The 12,128-nt window shown below is 33.3% G+C and overlaps 1 protein-coding gene across 1 annotated transcript in view; it reads left to right on the forward strand.

The window, feature by feature from the left end:
• The first annotated feature begins 1,141 nt into the window (after positions 1-1,141).
• LOC105226485 (protein O-mannosyl-transferase TMTC2) overlaps positions 1,142-12,128 on the forward strand; it is a 275,813-nt gene continuing 264,826 nt past the window's right edge. Inside the window, exon 1 of the mRNA XM_049462081.1 lies at positions 1,142-2,322. The gene's annotated coding sequence lies outside the window, so the exon portion shown is untranslated. The remainder of the gene's footprint in view (positions 2,323-12,128) is intronic.

Below are 12,128 nucleotides of genomic sequence, written 5' to 3' on the forward strand. Positions count from 1 at the left end.
AGACTGCCACAAAAAATTTTCAGAAGTCGGCGGTTTATTTTGAAATAAATTCACCATTTTCAACACCTCACTGAGTGCAAAACGCAATTAATGTAGAGTTTCTAACAAATATTCTTCCCAGTTTTTATAGGAAATGCGAATACTTAACCTAGCCTCACACCAAAATTTGCTAAGCGCGACAAAGCTGCAAAATATTTCAGAAGAGCGCAATGAAAAGAGGGAGTTTTGCTGAGAAACTTCAAGCATTTTCCTTCGCAATATTTAAGAGATGGTTTAAGTTTTGACAAATAAGAAAGAGAATCATGTGGTGAATATGACAGTTTGGAAAAGAACGAAGTAACCGATTATAAATGACGAGAGCCAGTTATCAAGTAATCCCTCTGATAAGAATAAAATGTGTTAAATATTTTTCCAAGTGCTGTAGGCGAGTCAAATGCCAAGTCGAAAAAGTACGAAGGCAAAATAAGGTATCGTTAAGCTATATTTAAACACTGCGAAGCACTGCAGCACAATATGGAATGCGCTTTCTGATGGCTGTGCACCAAGCTATGTGTTCACACTTCATTGATGCTCCGAATTCACCAATGCCCAACAGCATTTTATTAAAAATAGCACACATTCACCAGCATTGAAAGCACGAAGCACTTGCCACATCAACAGGCAGAGAGTACAACAACAAAAGTAGAAATAGAAATCATTGCCTGCCTCAAGGCGTACAGGCAGCTGCAAACACAATACGCTCTCTCGCCTTTCAACCGCTCATTGGCGACCAAACGTAAAACGAGTCGACGTCTACGCATATTCAACACAACCGCATGTCTCTACTGGTGCGCACCAAATTCACCACACTAAACACTCCAGCAACATTACGGTGCCATTGGTAATCCTCACCACCAGTAACACCGTCCAGCCATGAGTGTCACAAGCAGCGCACTGGTCGCTCACTGCCAATTCTATTATACTTTAAGGCGCTGAGCGCGCAGACGACCAACATAATTGCCGATTTACCATTGCCGAAGGCTTGACAGTTAGCTCTCGGCTACTCGCTACATGCACTTCGTGCTGTCAGCTGCCACTGTGGCCACCACTGTCACTTGCCATATGCGCCACACCAGCCGTATGCTGTGTGTGCTCGTATATAACAGTGTCTAGCGGCTGCGTTGAGTTTAGTCTTCGTGTTATATTCGCTATGTGCGGTCGTAAAAAGGGGTACCGCAATGACGGCCGACCCTAACAAACAAAAGTAATAAAAGTGAATTACTCCAAAAAAAATATAAATAGCAAAACAAAATTCGCTTGCAACAGCGTGTAACGTGTGGCGTGCGGTGCGTCGTGTATGTTGCAAATATCAAAAATCGCAGTATCTCTATAACATAACGGGAAATAAGTAGCAAGTTGCAAGGGGTGTACGCCAGTAATTTAAGGCACTCAGTGATTTGCTAGTTGCTGCTCTGCCGCGATTGTGTTGGAATTTGTTTTCGCATTTTTCGGTGGCATGCTGTTGCTGCCACAGCAGCATTGGCTTTCTTGTTATTATTGTGCGAACGCTTCGGTTTCGTATACAGCTAGCAAGCAATTTCGCGTCGAATTTTCGTCGTGCTATAATACTTAAATATATACACAAACACACACACACACACGCACACAAATAAGCGCAGCCAAGCGAAATTACTATGCAACGTGAGCGCATCCAAGTGCAGGTGTGTCTGTGTGTGTGCAAGTATTTGCATTTCATTTTCGGCCAAATCGGGATACACTCCAATGCTCCACTTTCGTAAGGCGTACAGCAAAAAAACCAACAACAACAACAACAAAACACGAGCGTGTGATGCAAATCAGTAAAGCAAAATTTTGATAAAGCAGCGACAGCAGCAAAGCAGAAATCACATGTAGACGTTGTGTAAAAAATCGAAATGCAAGCAAAAGTGTGAATTCTATGCAACAGCAGTGAAGTTGCAACGACTGCAAGTGTAGAAACTGCATTGTGCCGCACGCATTGTGGCACATCTCCGACACCCGGCACAGAACGCCAACAAGCGCGTCGCTGTTTCGTTTCTGCGATTCGTGTGCGGTGATTCGTAAGTTCACATGTTTGGTGTTCGTGCAACTATTTGTGGCATTTAAAGTTTCTGATTCGCCAAATTCCACGTTTCGCTGTTGGTCGCGCGTTTGCATTTGCGTTGACGGTGTGCTCCGACTTTTCTGATATTTTTCTTGCAATCGTGTGTGAAATTATAAATATATATACAGTACTTCGGTGCGGCAACAACTACTCAAGCTGCAGTAAAAAATCAAAATCTATTGGCGCAGTCAGTGAAAAAAGTACGTTGCAACTCCTTTTAATGTGTACATAAAAAATATTGAAAATGTTGTGTTTATTACTCGATTGTTGTTCTATTTTTGTTTGTGGAACCTGTTTACGTTGCTGTTTTTCGTAGGCTGCATAAACCACTGTAGTAGCTGATGATGAAAATCGCTGTGTTTTCTTTCATAATACAAAAACGTTGCTGGCACTGTCTTGCCATTATTCCCTAGCTAGTATACCCTTAACAGCTGGAGTTTAACCTTCACAGTTGCATTTCTTACAGCATAAAAGGGTATACAAATATCTTTATGCTGATTTTGAACGTTCAGTTTGTATGACAGCTATAAGCTATAGTGCTTCGATCTGAGCCATGTATACAGAAATTGTAGCACTGTCTTGCAAAATAAAGTATGCCAAATTTCGTGGAGATATCTCAACAAATGAAAAAGTTTTCCATACAAGAACGTGAGTTCGTTGAGACAGTTTACAAGGCAGCTATATGTTATAGTCTTCCGATATAAAATTATTTTTTAAATACTTGTAGCGTTGCTTTGAATAATAATCCGTGCTACATTTCATGAAGATATCTTGACAAATAAAAAAGTTCTCCATACAAAAACATGATTATAATCGTTCATTTCGTATGACAGCTATATGTTATAGTAATCCGATCTGAACAATTTCTTCGCAGATTATACCGTTGCCTAAAACAATATACTCTACTTAATTCCGCGAGGTTATCTCGACAAATAAAAAAGTTTTCCATACAAGGACATAATTTTCATCGTTCAGTTTGTAAGGTAGCTATAAGCTATTGTAGTTCGATATATACTGTTCCGTCAGATAATCAGCTTCTTGAGAAGAAAAGACATTGTGCAAAATCTTAGGTCGATATCTCAGAAACTGAGAGACTCATTCAAGTATATACAGATAGACGGGCGAACATACCGAAGGATATGGTTTCAGGTCAGCTCGTCATGCTGAATATTTATGTAAGCATTTTATAGAGTCTGAGACTTTTCCTTCTGGGCATTACAACCTTCTTTGCAAAGTTAGTATACACGGTTCAGGGTTGAGAAATAACTGTTTATAGCTTCACCAAAGACCTTTGTCACGTTTGCGGTTACCGCTCCGTAGCAAATTTCAAACTAAATAATCTCATTTATAGGAGTTTACTCCCTCTCTAGCTCATCAGTTGCTCACATCACTTTCATCGCACCCAGAAAGCACTTGGATTTATTCAGAGTACTGTACCTTTGTGACCATATGTGATATAGTAGAGGGCACAATAGACCATATGTTAGAGTGCAAAACCTCAATTATTGCCTCTCTACCTTCTAGCTCATCAGTGGCGTGTTCATTTAATTTCGTTTTCTTGGACTGTAGTGAGGAGGTTTGGCGACAGCTTCACCCAATTGCTAAACTTTACTTTTTAACAAAGCTAATCTTTTTCCAACCGCTTCTTAAGAATTATTATTTCGATCAGATGACTATATGTGCGAGCTCAATGCATTATATATATTTTAATGTCGGAAAAAGGTACCCCTTTAAGCTTCCAACCTTTGACTGCTGTGCTGTTAACTAAGTCCCATACATTAATGACATCTGAATCAGTTATAGTTTTTGGTAGGCTACAAGGAATTGTTAGCTCTTTCTAACATTCTATACATTAGGCAGGTTTTCAAGCATGAAATTTTGACCGTTGTGAAGACATGATGATCCAATATAAAATGGTGACTACCTTCACAATTCGTATCTTGTTGTTCTTTTGTGAAGATTAAGCATTTCCCACGGCGTTTTCTGAACAAACGGTATTTGAACGGTTTTATAGACAAACAACCTTCGACCGGATACAAATCTGTGTTTGCTCCGTTTATATAGTGAAGAACAAGAATTACAAATTTTCGTAAACATTCGCCATGTACCAGTCAGTCATCTCCAGATCCAGATATGTTGTAGCAATTGAAAATCACAGTTTTATATTCTCTCAATTTCCCGTTAGATTGATAAATGGTTTTGTTTAATAAAAATCGAATTGAAAGAAAATATTTTCTAAACTTTTCAAATGAGAGATATTTAATATACACATAAAATACGTAAAGCTACTTAATTATTTTTTTATTTTTAAATACAATTTTTTGAAATCAATTAGTGGTTGAAAACCTAGTAAGGAATTTTTATACTATTACACACTTTCCCGGTATTTACTTGAAGTCAAAACGATTACCAGAGATTAGAATTTTAATTAATTCGTGCTAGTGAATACGAGTATTATGGAGTGTTATCACCTGATTTGTCTTTATGAAAAGCTAACAATTCTTGTTTAATTGTATACGTACTAACTTAGAGAGTTAGTCACCGCGCCGAGAATCATTATATAGACCATATATTATATGTGTGTGTACCAGTTTCGTCTTCAATCTCAGCAAAGATTAGGATAGATGCGGATGCCAATTCTCACGAGATCCCTTTGTTCTTTATATTCATGTGCATTAAGTGAACTGAAGGAACGTAGATGCTTATATCTGGTGTAAGGAATGCTGAACTTGCCAGATCAATGTTTAGCTGTAATTCTCCTTCATTGGAGTAGACACCGCTTACACGGTTATAGCTGGGTTTGGGAAGCATTAGTTGTAAAAATTTGTTTTTCGGTAATATTATTAATAAACACCATTCATGCCCATTGTCCAACTTTGAACGTTTGAATATTTCCAGTTTTAGGCTTCGAGTGGAAAAAAAAACACTGAAATATTTACAGGACCGCAAATATTGTATATAGATATATGTATATGTACTCTCAAAAAAATTAATATAGCTGTCTTTTTTAATGGCGTAGACACCACTCACGTGGTTATAGCCGAATATAGCTTAGAAATGTTAATTTATACTCAATAACCGCACGGAAAGCAGAAATTTCGATAGCTTTAATGAACTGGGAACCTCTGAGTTACTATGAAACAGAGAGTGCGCTGCTTTTAAGCGCTTCAGATAGGGCTGGAAAGTTTACTTAAACATAATAAAAATCCCGGTGATATTTTTATGCTGGCATATATTTCTAGCGATACTGCGCGAAAAGTGGAGTTCATTTTCAATACTTTTTATACTCAATAAACACGACCTTGATTTAGCTTAGCGTCAATCTGAAGAGGAATTTGGCACGATAGACTTAAAGTTGTGGAGCAATCCTCGTTTATCTATCTAAAACGGAATATGCCGTGTTAAAATGTATGCAAATTCAAGCTAAAGCATTTTTATGTCTGAATTTTGGTGGCCTATAATTTTTCATTCAAGCGCATTGACTTTGTGAGTATCTTAATGAAGAAACAGTATTTATATTTAAGTTATTTGTTGCCCGCTTGTTGTTTTCTTTTCATGTTTTCTTGCTTTGTTTTATGTTTTCTTACTATTCTATCGATTTACAACAAAGCGTTATGCGGTATTTTCGGTGTACAAGGCGTTTTAATAATACGTTGCCTACATTTAGGCGGGCTCGATATTTTAGCGCTGTCACAAACAAGTTATTTAGTGTTAAAAGCTGTTGGCGTTTATTATAAATGTGAAATATTTTATTATATATTTTATATATATTATATATATATATATTTTTTTTATTTATATAAATTAGTTTTGTTATTAGATATATGGATACATATGTACATACATGACATTTCTTAACAATGACTTTGTTTTAGTGTAATGGGAAGTGCTTGGCATATGAGTTATTTGACAAAAGGCTTCGCAAATTATTTTTCGAAAATAAAAAAATTGTCAATAAGTGAGCTTACCAAAAATATATTTTTTTTGTATTTATTCGGTTTCAGTGTAATGTGAAGTGATCTTTTTTAGTTGACAAAAGTCTTCAAATAAAAAAAGGGTGAAAAATATAATAAAAATATGTGACCTATCAAAAAATGTTTTTTTTTTGTTAATTGGTTTTAGTGCAATAAGAGTACTTGTTAAATAATATTTTAGTAGGTAAAAGGCTACAAAACAATTTTCTTCAAATAAAATAAACTAAAAATAGTAAGTGAGCTATCAAAAGGCAAAAAAAATTACTTAATAACAAAAAAAAATTATTACGCTCATTTATTTTTTAAATTCGCTTGTTACTACATCCTTTTTTTTAAATCATTATTAAATATTATAAATAAAAAAAAAATTCTAACCAAAAAAAAATTTTTTTTTGCAGTTCGTTGGTTCTAGTGTAATAAAACTGTTTTTAAATATTATTTTAATTGACAAAAGCTCCAAAAAATTATTTTGAAAATAAAACAAAATAAAATATGGAAATGGAAATTAAATAAATTAAAAAAAATTGTGTTAAAACAAATTCAAAAATATTTATTAGGCTTATTTTTTTTTAATAATTAGCTACTTTGTATATCATTTTTTTAATATTTTTTTCACTATTATAAATAAAAAAGCAATTGTATAACTGAAAATGTGTGAGCTATCCAAAAAAATATATTTTCTTTATATAGACCATTTAAAAAAAAAAATATTTTTTCAATAACAGTGCTTTTTAAATATTATTTTAGTTGACATAAGGCTTCAAAAATAAATTTTTGAAAACACAATAAAATTGAAAATAGTATGGTGGCTATCAAAAAATAAAAAAAAAATGTAAAAATTGTGTCAATAACAAAAAAAAATTATTACGCTTAATTTTTTTTTTAAATATTTAGTATCATAACAAGCTAATTATTAAAAAAAATTGAGCGTAAAGTTTTTTTGTTATTGATAAAATTTTTATAGTTTTCATTTTTCAGTTATCGTTTGTTTTAATATTTTTTAATTGCTTTTATAAATAAAAAAGTTACAAATAAAATTGAAAATATGTGAATTATTTAACAAAAATATATATATTTTTTATAATTGGTTAGTTTTAGAAAAAAAAAAAAATAATATTGAAAATAGTATGTGAGCTATCAAAAAAACATTTTTGTTAAAAACAAATAAAATTTATTACACTTATAATTATTAATTTTTTTTTGTAATAATTTTTTTAAATATTTTTTTTTTAATATTTTTTATTGAATATGTTTTAAATAAATTTTATAAATTTAAGAAGCAAAAAAAATATAATTATATAATGTCATTATTTTTTTTTTTTTTGTTGTCATATGCTTTTTTATTTTTTTATTTTACTAATCACATTTCTACGAAAAAATCACAGTGAAAAATAACAATTAAAATATTTTGTTTCAAAATTAAGTGTTGTGTTTGCATTTAGCAATGTTTTAGGCTAAGCTTTTGGCGACATCGAGATCCACAAGAAAATTTAGTAGTGAAAATATAAATTAAAAGAATCATTTCCGTTGCTATAATATTGTAAACCTCCCATAAAAGGAAAGGAAAATAAAATTTATAACTGTTTTAATCTGAATATTTTCCCATCAGTTCGTTAGGCTAATATTAATAACTAGATTTCTCCAGATCCTTGAAAATATTTTTTTCGTGAACGAAATTTTAAAGCACTGCCTACTATCTTGACATAAAAATCAAATTTCTGGCATAATATATAATTTTAATTTTTTTAGTATATTTTTTAAAGTGTAAACTCCAGTTTGTGGCAGTTGAAAAGGATAAAAAATTTGCCAAGCACAACAAAAATTCAAATTGCTTGCCTTAAGTGCAGCAACAGCAAGTGTCTAAAGCCGACAAACAATTTTAAGCGCATGAATTTACAATTAAATTCTAAATATATGTGACATGGCGTGCTTCAAAACTGTCTGACCTTCACTTGCGACGCAATTTAGTGCGCAAGCCACCTGCAACATGCTAAATTTCGTTGCGGGTTTGCTTGGCAAGCTGCCTCTGCTGCTAAAACGCTGCGTGAATTTTGTGCTTTGAAACGAGAATTTAGAATTTGTTTATTTTAAACCCGAAATACCAGCGACGTTTATCTGGGTGGCGTGTTTGCCATCTAAATTATTTGTACGTGTGTTTATTTTAACTGTTTACATGGCTTGTGGATAAAGTAAGCGTCCTCTACGGCGCTTGAGTATGTGTGGTATGTGCGCTTTGGCTGATTTTTGTTGTTGTTGTTGTAGTGTGGGGGGTCACATCAGAAGACAAGTTTATGTGCGTATGCTTTAAGCGTGTAATCTGTTTCATTATTTTCGTTTACGCTATTTTGCGGCATCCTTACCCGTTTACCACACGGCAATGGCAACATCCTTATGCAGCTTGCAAACACTCACAAGCACATACATATGTATGTATATACTAACAAGTGTAGTGGTAGTGGTAGTCAACGCCAGCGCTATCGTCGTCTGACTTGAGTCTCGCTTGTATTGTCTGTAAATTGTTTGTCGTTTTTATTCAATTTTCCTCTCGTTTCACATTTTTCTTTCCACCAGCCGTACGCCTAGTACTACGCCAGCAAACCAGCAGTGGTATTTGGCACAATACCGCCAACACTGGCGGGCAGCTAACAGCTGTGGCACCCATGTAAGCCTCCACGCTTCCATACCGGCACTGTTGCACCGTCCACCATCCACCGCTTGCCATCCACATGCCACCAAGCATTTTGCTATCGTAGTATTTTCTTCGTTCTATTGGCTTATCTCGGCCGCACAATGCCAGTATCGCTGTGAAAATACACAAAAATGCGTACATATATACGTACCGTTATATAACTGTAGTTACGTAGCTGTGGAGTTGCGTCTATGCTTGAATTTTTAAGTGCCATTTCGTGTATCATTACACAGCCGCTGCCTGGCATTCTGCAGTCGGCAAGTAGGCAGCAGTCGTCGTGTGTACCGTTGCACTGCGTTCTCATCCTATTTGGCTGCCGAATCGGCTTTGTTGTGCTAAGGATAGTCGTTCTGGCGGATGTGCTTGAGGCTACCATGCGCGGCGCGTAGTGTGTGTTCAGCGGCTTCAATATTCTATTTGTTTTACAGTTCTCTCTGTTTCAGGTTTTTTTTCTGCTTCTTGCTCTTCTTCGGCTCGGTAAATTAACATGTGGAGCCGTGCCATCAGCACTGCTGCCTGCTTATGTGGCCTAGCGCGCACTTTGCGCCGGCATTTCATTGTGCCACTACGGTCTACGGTGCCCTTAACTCCGCCTCCGCGCAGTCAACGACTGCTACTCAGCTTCACTTTTTATTTAAATTGTAATTGAAATTGCTCTGTGTTTGCGGTTTGTTCCGTTGACGAGTTCCGTTATTCGTTTTCATTGCATTTTTGTTGTTGTTGTGTTTTTATACGGTAATAAGCTGCCGTTGTTATTATTATTTTAAATTTTATTAGCGTTGTTGTTGTTTAGCTTGGCTTCACTCAGTGCAGTAGGATTACAGTTCAATTACATTTGCTGTCATCTTTAATTATATGGAATTATTTCAGTGTAATCATAGTGTATATTACCAGCGTAATTTTAATATTTGCAGCAAATATTTTATCCGATTATTACCGTGTAATACTACTATAATTACTGTATAATACAAAATTACAAGGTAAAGAATACTTTACTTGTAATCCCAAATTCTGATTACTGCAAAAGTAGTTATCGTTGCAATTACTTTAATTAAAATAAAAAATTCAAATAATACTTGCTGTAATCGTAATTACAAGATTACGATTACCTTAATTGTAATCTCAAATTCTGATTGCTACAAAAGTAGTTATCGTTGCAATTATTTTAATTAAAATAAAAAAATGCAAATAATGCTTGCTGTAATCGTAATTAGATTACAAGATTACGATTACCTTGATTATAATCCCAAATTCTGACTACTGCAAAAGTAGTGATCGTTGCAATTACTTTAATTAAAATAAAAAATTCAAATAATGCTTGCTGTAATCGTAATCAAATTGCCCGACTACAAATACTTGACTTGTATTCCAAAAATTCTGATTACTCTTAAAAGTAGTTATCGTATTTTCGTTTAGTTGCAATTATTTTAATTATAATAAAAACAAAATCGGCTAATGCTTACAGTAATTGTAATCAGATTACAAAATTACGAATCCTTTATTTGTAATCAAAAATTGTGATTACTACTAATTACTTTAATTAAAAAAAAAATCAGTTATAACACTCAGTTAATACACTCATATCGTTATCATTTAATTTCTGGTAATGTAGCGATAATTTTAATTAAATTAATTAAAATTAAATACGTTACCGGTAATTGAAATATATTTTTTTAATTACGTTTTAATACTATAATTACACTGCTATTAAAGTGAATTGAAAAATATCGTCACCGTAATTTTTCAATTCACTTCTTTCTTTCATTGTAATCACAAACATTACCAATACCATTATATTTATTGCAGTTCATGAAATGTAAATATTACTACAGCTGCATCACAAAAATTAACTACCACATATCTTTAATCTTTTAACTGTAGTTCCAGTACAGAGACATTATTGTAATTGAAATTTTTGTCAATTACTTCAATTAAAATAATTATAATTATCGAGCTGCCTTTTGTAGCAGCTATGACAGAAACAGTTTGCATGTTAATTCAGCTAATAGTTTCGGTAATCATACTATCATATTTTTACTTAATGCTAATTACTTCCACGAAAGTAATTAAAATTATGGCGATTGTGTAAAAATTTTGTAATCATGCATTAAGCAAATATTTTCAGTAATCGTTACAATTATAAATACTACCAGTACCATTATATTAATTATAATGCACGAATTATTATAACTACAATTACAGTAATCGTAAAAATGCAGTACACAAATATCGATTACTGCAAATATAATTCTTTTATTTTTGGTAAATTACAATTTCTTCAATGAAAGTAATGAAAATTAAGCGTATAATTTTATTAGTAGTAATTGTTAAAAAGCTAGTAATTGTGCTTTTGTAGTAATCATTAGCAAATATTTGTTGCAAATACCTTAATCGGCATTAAATAATTATAGTGATAACGACGATGATAAGCAAAATACTACTTTTCGTGACTGAGATTACTGAAGTTGTAGTTACGAAATTAATTAAATTTCAATTACTTCAATTGTAAGGAAAAAACTTTAATTACATTTACAGTAATCGTAATCCTTAAAGCATAAATATATAATTACAGTAACCGTAATAATTAAAGCTCTTCATTTAGAATTACAGTAATTGTAATCCGAAGTAATCGAAATGTAATCGTAAGCCTAAAAGTCCAGCTGATGCTTTTGTTCTTATCAGATTTCAATATATTATATCATAACAATTTTTTTCTGCCTATGCATCATCGTAGCATACGATTTGGTACGACTGCACTGTGGCAAATGAAAATCGAATCGGCTTTGGCAAAGTTTGCGCGGCATTAAATGAAAAAGCTTTTAGAATGCTCAAAATTATAAATTTATTTATGCAAAAAGTTACTAAGGTTGTGGTATGTACACACACATCACATACATATGTACATACATACATACATATTTTACACGGGATTTCGTTTCTATTTGCCGCAAGCGTTGCCTACATTTTTAAGTTATACCCGGGGATTCATTGTACTATGTTTGTATGTTTGCTGGTTTGTTTTTATTTCGAAATATTTATTTTGACCTTAGCGTTATGCTGCAAGCTACTACTAGATTACGTGCCGCAAAAATTTGTTATAAAATATTCTAAATGCTCCAAAATAGTTTTTTTTTCATAAAAAATTGTACTTGTTGATTTACGTAGACTTTTATTTACTTTGTTTGAATAAGGTAAATCAGTATATAAAGGGTGATTCCTTTCAGGGTACCCTACTTTTTTAAAGAAAAAACACAGACTTCAAATTTCATTTCATTTCTTCCTTTTATGAAAACACTAGATTTTTACCCGCGGCTTCGCCCGCAGTGGAGCCATTAAATAAGTA

The sequence above is a fragment of the Bactrocera dorsalis genome, chromosome 1 (assembly GCF_023373825.1).
Source record: "Bactrocera dorsalis isolate Fly_Bdor chromosome 1, ASM2337382v1, whole genome shotgun sequence".
Classification (NCBI taxonomy): domain Eukaryota; kingdom Metazoa; phylum Arthropoda; class Insecta; order Diptera; family Tephritidae; genus Bactrocera; species Bactrocera dorsalis.